Source organism: Danio rerio, chromosome 5 (assembly GCF_052040795.2).
Source record: "Danio rerio strain M-AB ecotype USA chromosome 5, GRCz13ab, whole genome shotgun sequence".
Lineage (NCBI taxonomy): Eukaryota > Metazoa > Chordata > Actinopteri > Cypriniformes > Danionidae > Danio > Danio rerio.
In genome coordinates this window covers 57,523,747-57,530,321 of record NC_141025.1, presented here as the reverse complement: position 1 = coordinate 57,530,321, position 6,575 = coordinate 57,523,747, and the positions used below count along the sequence as shown (strand labels likewise).

Sequence of the window (6,575 nt, the reverse complement as noted above, 5' to 3'; positions counted from 1 at the left end):
ACTGGCACAGTCAGTAATTGCTGCTAAATGGCTGTGTATAATGAAAGATCTCACGGCGCTAAAGCAAATCAACCTTCCTGTTGCTAAGTAATCACCATTAAACATGGTCGTATGTGGCTGTATTTAGTGTTTACGTTGCAACAGGGGGTGTTAGATTTACATAATTACATTTGCTGGATTTCAGTTACAGTTTGAAACTGTCAACAGGAGCACAGGGTAAAGTAGCCATGCATTTGCAAATATACTGTAGCATGCAAGTCTTTAAAATGGAAGATAAATAGCTGAATGGGAGCAGAGTTTCTATGAAGTGCACGATTTTCACAGCCCTCTTGAATCACATCAAACGGCAGGTGTGATGGCTCAGATGGTATACTGAGGGAAGAGGAAGCTTTGTTGTGGACCACATTGTGCTCTTATGGAAGGATAGGACAGAGTGGAACCTTAAAATTGATTTAACTACCTGCCATTATAATAGATCCACAGGCAGAGCAAATTAATTCCCACTTTCAACTGTCATTTTTTTTCTAACCTGTAGCTGTATCTCTCAAGTCACAGTCACTGGCCAGGTTTGACCTTTTTTGCTTACAGAGCAGAGTTCATATTTACATATGTAGTTTACATTTATGTGATATGCATTTGGTTTAGGTGTCTATCAATGATGTAAATATCTAATGCAAAACTTTCCAAAAGTGCTCTATGACATTGAAGTCTGGTGACTGTGTAAGGTATGCCATTTGAGTTAAAGAAACTCATTGTCATTTTCAAGAAAGCAGTTTGAGTTGATCTGAGCTTTGGGGTATTAATTCAAGAGGGCTAATAGTTCAGACATATTTAATATAAATCTGCAACACCACAGATCTTCCGTTGTCCAGTTTTGTTGTGATAGGTATGTGGCTTTAGTAAGTGAACAAATATTTACACGTTTTATATGTGCAGTTGCAATCCTACAACTTGGCTATAAAAAAAATGAAATGCTCAGTTTCACCTTATACAGTATGTGTTGCGTAGGGATGCTATGCAAACCATGGTAGTTCCAAATGCAGCTTTATTAGGAGAATGGTCTGACAGGCAGGGTTCAAAAACCAGGATTGACAGTGTAGTAGAAAATCCACAAGCATAATCCAAAAACAGGCGAAAGGTTCAGGTAAGGCAGCAAAGAATCAAAACACGATAAACAGTCCAAAGTTAGAAACCAAGGAAACCCACTTACGTAAAGACAGCAACAGCTAAACAATACTCAGCAACATGTGCGTGAAACAGACGGGTTTAAATAGTCCAAATAATCAATGGTCATGAGTATCAGCTGTGAGTGTCTAATCAGTCGAGATCTGTTACCGGTTGTGTGTGTGCTGCATGACTGGGTTTTGAAGTTCATTATGAAGCAGGGTTGTAGTTCATGTGAGTGTGAATGTTTTCCAGCAATCTCTGGTGGTTGGATCGCAGGTAATCATGACAATTTGAAAAGGATACTGAATTTTCATTATTCAACTATACTTAGCAGGCACACAACATCAGAACATGTTAATTTTAGATTAGATTTAAGTCGTAACATCAGGTGACCAAAATTCAATGTCTAGCCAGCGTCTACAGACAACGTTATTTTGATGTCTAACAACATCAAATGACACAGATACTTGGTTGATTTTAGGTTGTGTTGGAAAGTGAACAAATTAGTGGAGCCAACATATTAAATCAACATCATATTGACGATAAATACTGACATCTATTTTTTCGGCAATGCAACTAATATATATATATTAGTTATGTGTGTGTGTGTGTATATGTATGTATATATATATATATATATATATATATATATATATATATATATATATATATATATATATATATGTGTGTGTGTGTGTGTGTGCGTGTGTGTGTGTGTGTGTGTGTGTGTGCGTGTGCTTTTCTTTTGTGCTGTAGCTCATCTGCTTCTTTGTGTGTCCATGTGGATTTTAACAGATGCTTCTTGAGTTACTTTTGGCTTTCTGTCAGCCAAACCAGTCTGACCATTCTCCTCTGACCTAAACAAGCCATTTTTACCAATATTTTTACCACACACTGCAGAATTTTCTCTTTTCTCTATATACTCAAGATATTTGTGTTAAAATCCCAGTATATTGGCAGTTTCTGAGATTTTCATGTCATCTTGTCTGACACTAACAACCATACCGAATTTAAACTCACTTAAATAATCATCGCCATAATTTTATGTTCAGTTTGACTTTCAGATGATCCTATGCATAAAGGTAATCGCTAATATATATATATATATATTTTTTTTATTAAAAGCAGTTGATCAAGTATCTTAGAAAGTGGCTAGTGTGAATGTATGTGTACTCACTGGGGTAGTACCTTTTTTTAAAAGGTTACCTTTGTATCCTCCATTGCACATTAGTACCTAAATTATTTTTTTTTTTTATAATAGTGTACACTTTTATACATTTTAAGTTACCATGAGGTATACAATTGTACCTTTAAGTATGTGGCCTTGTAAGGAACAAACGTGTACTTTTTGAAAAGGTACCACCACAGTTTGAGTGTACTTACCTGTGTCTTCACATTTTTTTTTTGCAATATGCTTCAATTCATAGAATGTCTTGGACATTAGTATTTCTAAAATAAAAGTAGCAACCTTTTATTTCTTGTACTTTAGAAAATCCTTACCCCAGCATTAATTTTAAAACATGCTCAGCTCATGCTTCATTTTCCATTTGATAATGATTACATAAAAAATTGATCCCCCTCAACATGGAGTCACTTTTAAACTTCGAAGCCGCCCTTAAAGTAAATACTGCTTGATTATTTAGACATCATATTGAAAACAGAAGGTGTGGTCTATTGATTTGAAAGGCGGGTGTTCATTAAGACTTGTGTTGTGAACGTGTGACTGAATAATTGTTGTACAATTTTTTGAAACTCTTACTTGAAACTTGTGTGTGTCTGATACAGTAAGATAGCAGTGTCCTGTAACCTATCAGGGTATATTAAAACCCTGCATATAAGGATTGCTTTGTTTCTTTGCTCAATTTGAAAAAAAGTGTTAGAAACAGTGCTTGAATCAGTACTTTGTGATAGAACATCATACCGCAGACTAGTAAAATGTGCCAAGTAGAAAGTCTTTTAGGCAAGTTTGAGCTTAGTCATGATTCTTGGATGGTTTTTCACAGTTTTAAATGGGACGTAGTATTTTGCTGAGACTGCTTATCTGGTTCTTTGCAGACTAATTTAAAAGTAGTAGTGATTTTCCTTTAGGGATTGTATTTTAATTGCCGATCTGCCTTTTTCAGACCACCAAAACATACTGTTAATTGCAATCTAATAAATTTGTGCATCAAATATTAAAATAGATATAGTAACAGTTTTTTTTATATATATTCTGGTTTCTTTTTAGTTACAATTTAGCTAAGAGATATATTTATTCTAATTAATATACTTTTTTTTTTTTTTTTGCAGCCGCAGTGTCTGTGTTAAAATATTACTGCCTCAAATCTCAAAAAGCGTGTTTGATGTTCAGTGGAATCAGAACACTGCTCTCTAACCCAGATTTTAATTTGAAGGACCATGTAAGTGTATCTTTGATGTTTTATTCACCTGCCTTGCTCTTTAGACCTCATTAATACTTAAAACGGAACCACAGAGAAAAAAGGATTGAGAAAAAAGAGCTGATGTGAGCAAATGTGACTTCAGTGCACACTGTAGGTTTTTCAAAACACCAATGCTTTTTTCAACTCTTAAATGCATGATGATAATTCAGAAAAAAAAAAATTATTATTATTGTCAAGTTTGATATACATTTGAATTTTTTTGAACCAGAATAACTTTACAACCAGAGTTATATTTAATTGTTTTGCAACTAGAGGTGAACAAAAACTTTTTTTTCTTCAAAAAAAGAAGCTTCATTGCTATACTTTGTAATTTTATTAAAGGGGTGGTCCACTATGATATCATATTTCAAACTTTAGTTGATGTGTAATGTAGCTGTGTAAACATAAACAACATATCTGAATGTAAAAAGTTCTAAGTTCAAAGCAAAGGGAGACTTTTATGGTCGTGACATGGAGCTGATTAGCAGCACATTATGACGATGACAATCAGAGTCAATTAAGGGCGGGCCTTTAAGAGGAACATGGAAATTTGACAGTCGTTTTCATGTTAGCTGAGTAGCTGTGTATAATCAAAGTGAGATATATGAAAAAATAAACAAATAAAACATGAGCACACATTGCTTTGCAATACAACCAAGATTTAAATTTACATTCTGGACCACCTCTTTAAGTTATTTTGCATTTGTCTTTACTAAAGTAGTTTTATATATTTCATATTAAAATCCTATTTTACTTATTTCTAAGCATAATATCACATATTTTCCCAGTGTTAGGTTGCGGCTGAAAGGGCATCCGCTGCATAAAACATATGCTCGATAAATTGGTTAATTCCGCTGTGGTGACCCCTGGTTGATAAAGGGACTAAGCCAGAAAGAAAATGAACGAATGAATAAATGGATAAATGGATGAATGAATGAATGAATGAATGAATGAATGAATGAGCATACATTTCTATTCAATTTAAGCATGTTTGTATAGTGTTTTTCAAAACAATTATTGATTCAAAGCAGCTTTACAAAAGTTGCACATTATTGCATTACAATCAAAACCAGAAAATATAAGGGGTTGTGCATAGGTGGTGGATATTATATATAATTATAGTTATATAGTGTCGTTAAAAAAGGTGATGCCTATGTGTATATGTTCAAAGAAGTGTGTTTGTGTATTAGGTGTATGTGTTGTTCTTAAAGTCTTTAATGGTTGACATCATCTCTTCAAAGGTTTTGGATCTCATCACTGTGCTGCACTCTGCATCTCTAGAGTCCCAGGACTGAAGCAATGTTTATTTTAATAGTATTGCTATATTGTATTCATTATGTTTCACATTTTGCTTATGTGCTTTTAATTTTTATTTTATTTGCTAGTTCTTATTTACTGAATGTATCGTTTACTGAACCGTACTGAAACCGAGACCCTAAAACCGAAAACTGAACTGAACCATGAGAGGTCTGTGCATATAGGTACATTAGTTTGTGCATATATTTTAGATTAGTTAGTACCAAAAACCAAAACTGGAATTAATTTAACAACAAAACTTAAGATCACAGTTCAAAAATCAGTACACCCAAATTAATATGTTGGGGGAAAATGTTAAATAAAATAAAGGCAATTTTAATAAACAGAAGAAAAAAATCAAGAGAAACTTTCTAACTTTTGTCTTTTTTTATTGTTTTTTTTTTTGGAAAAACCTTCTGTAACAAAACATGTTAGATGACCAAACTCCTATTTTAATGAATGTAAAACTGCACCAAAAGATATATTTTTAAAACCTATTTAACTATTTTTTCAACCTATTTTTATGCATGTGTGCATGTGTGCATGTGTGCGTTATTTGTCTATTCTTTTACAGTCCTTGCTTATGATTTTGCCGACGGGGGGTTTGAGGGGCATTAACTGATGTTAAGCTAGCCTGAAGCTGAAACACCTGCTCCCTCTGTATGGCATATAAATGAGCTCTGTGCTGAAGCCACAGGACACCTTGGCAAAGGCAAACTAAACGAATGATGTGTGTCATTGCCATTTTTTGTACACATCACTGTAAACCACTGCGCCAGTTTGTCTTTATTGTTCAGGGAATTGCCACTGAACTATGACAAGATAGAGAAGCAGAAAAGAAAAATCTAGTCAAACAAAGAAGAGAGAGAGAGAGAGAGAGAGAGAGAGAGAGAGAGAGAGAGAGAGAGAGAGAGAGAGAGAGAGAGAAATGAAAACAGCTGTTTAGTTTTACTGGTCTAACTGATAATCTAGAGTTTATAGCCGGTCACTTTTTACCATAACCCAAACACTCTAAAACCAACAAACTAAACCATTTGTAAGTAGGAAAGGCTTTCCATTTTTAGTACATAAGCAAGTGATACGATTGGTGCCGAATAATGCTAGAGAATAGCCATGTTTAGTCAGATAATGTTACTCATTTAAGTAGCATGTAAGACATTGCAGTTTTTAATTTTTTTTAAATAAAGAGCCCTTAAAATATTCGAGCAGAAGGCTTATCCTGACCGTTACTGGAAGAAAACATCATGTGTTTGATTTTTGAAGAATTTTCTCAGGTGTACAGAATTCACTGGCACTCAGTCGAACAAAGGGTGGATTGATTTGGATTGGTAATCCTGCAGCAGCTGTATCCTCCTTCTGTCATCCCTGCTCACAAGGTGGAAAACCCAAACTTGCATGAGAGGATCATTAGAGATCCCAAACACTTGAGCTTCTTTAGCCATAAATATCCTTCTCTCCTCCCCCTTTCCCTTTTCATTCCCCAAAAGGCTTTTATAATGAACTGGATTTTTTTTCCAAGCGGAGGTTTATACTCAGAGCAGACACCTTATCTGTCAGAGAAGATCAAAGGATGAACTCGGGTTCAAAACTTACTGAGCTCAACTTTAGAATTCAATGTTTAATTAGGCCCTAATTGGTGCACAGCTAAAGAGACCTACTGAGCAGGTGTAAACAAAATGGGATACGATCCAT

At 34.5% G+C, this 6,575-nt stretch overlaps 1 long non-coding RNA gene across 1 annotated transcript; it reads left to right on the top strand.

Annotated features, from left to right (window-relative positions):
- The first annotated feature begins 1,359 nt into the window (after positions 1-1,359).
- Positions 1,360-5,713, top strand: LOC141385714 (uncharacterized). Its single transcript, XR_015492248.1, has 3 exons — positions 1,360-1,443; positions 3,457-3,566; positions 4,829-5,713. It is a non-coding gene; the product is annotated as an uncharacterized LOC141385714 (long non-coding RNA).
- The last annotated feature ends 862 nt before the right edge of the window (positions 5,714-6,575 follow it).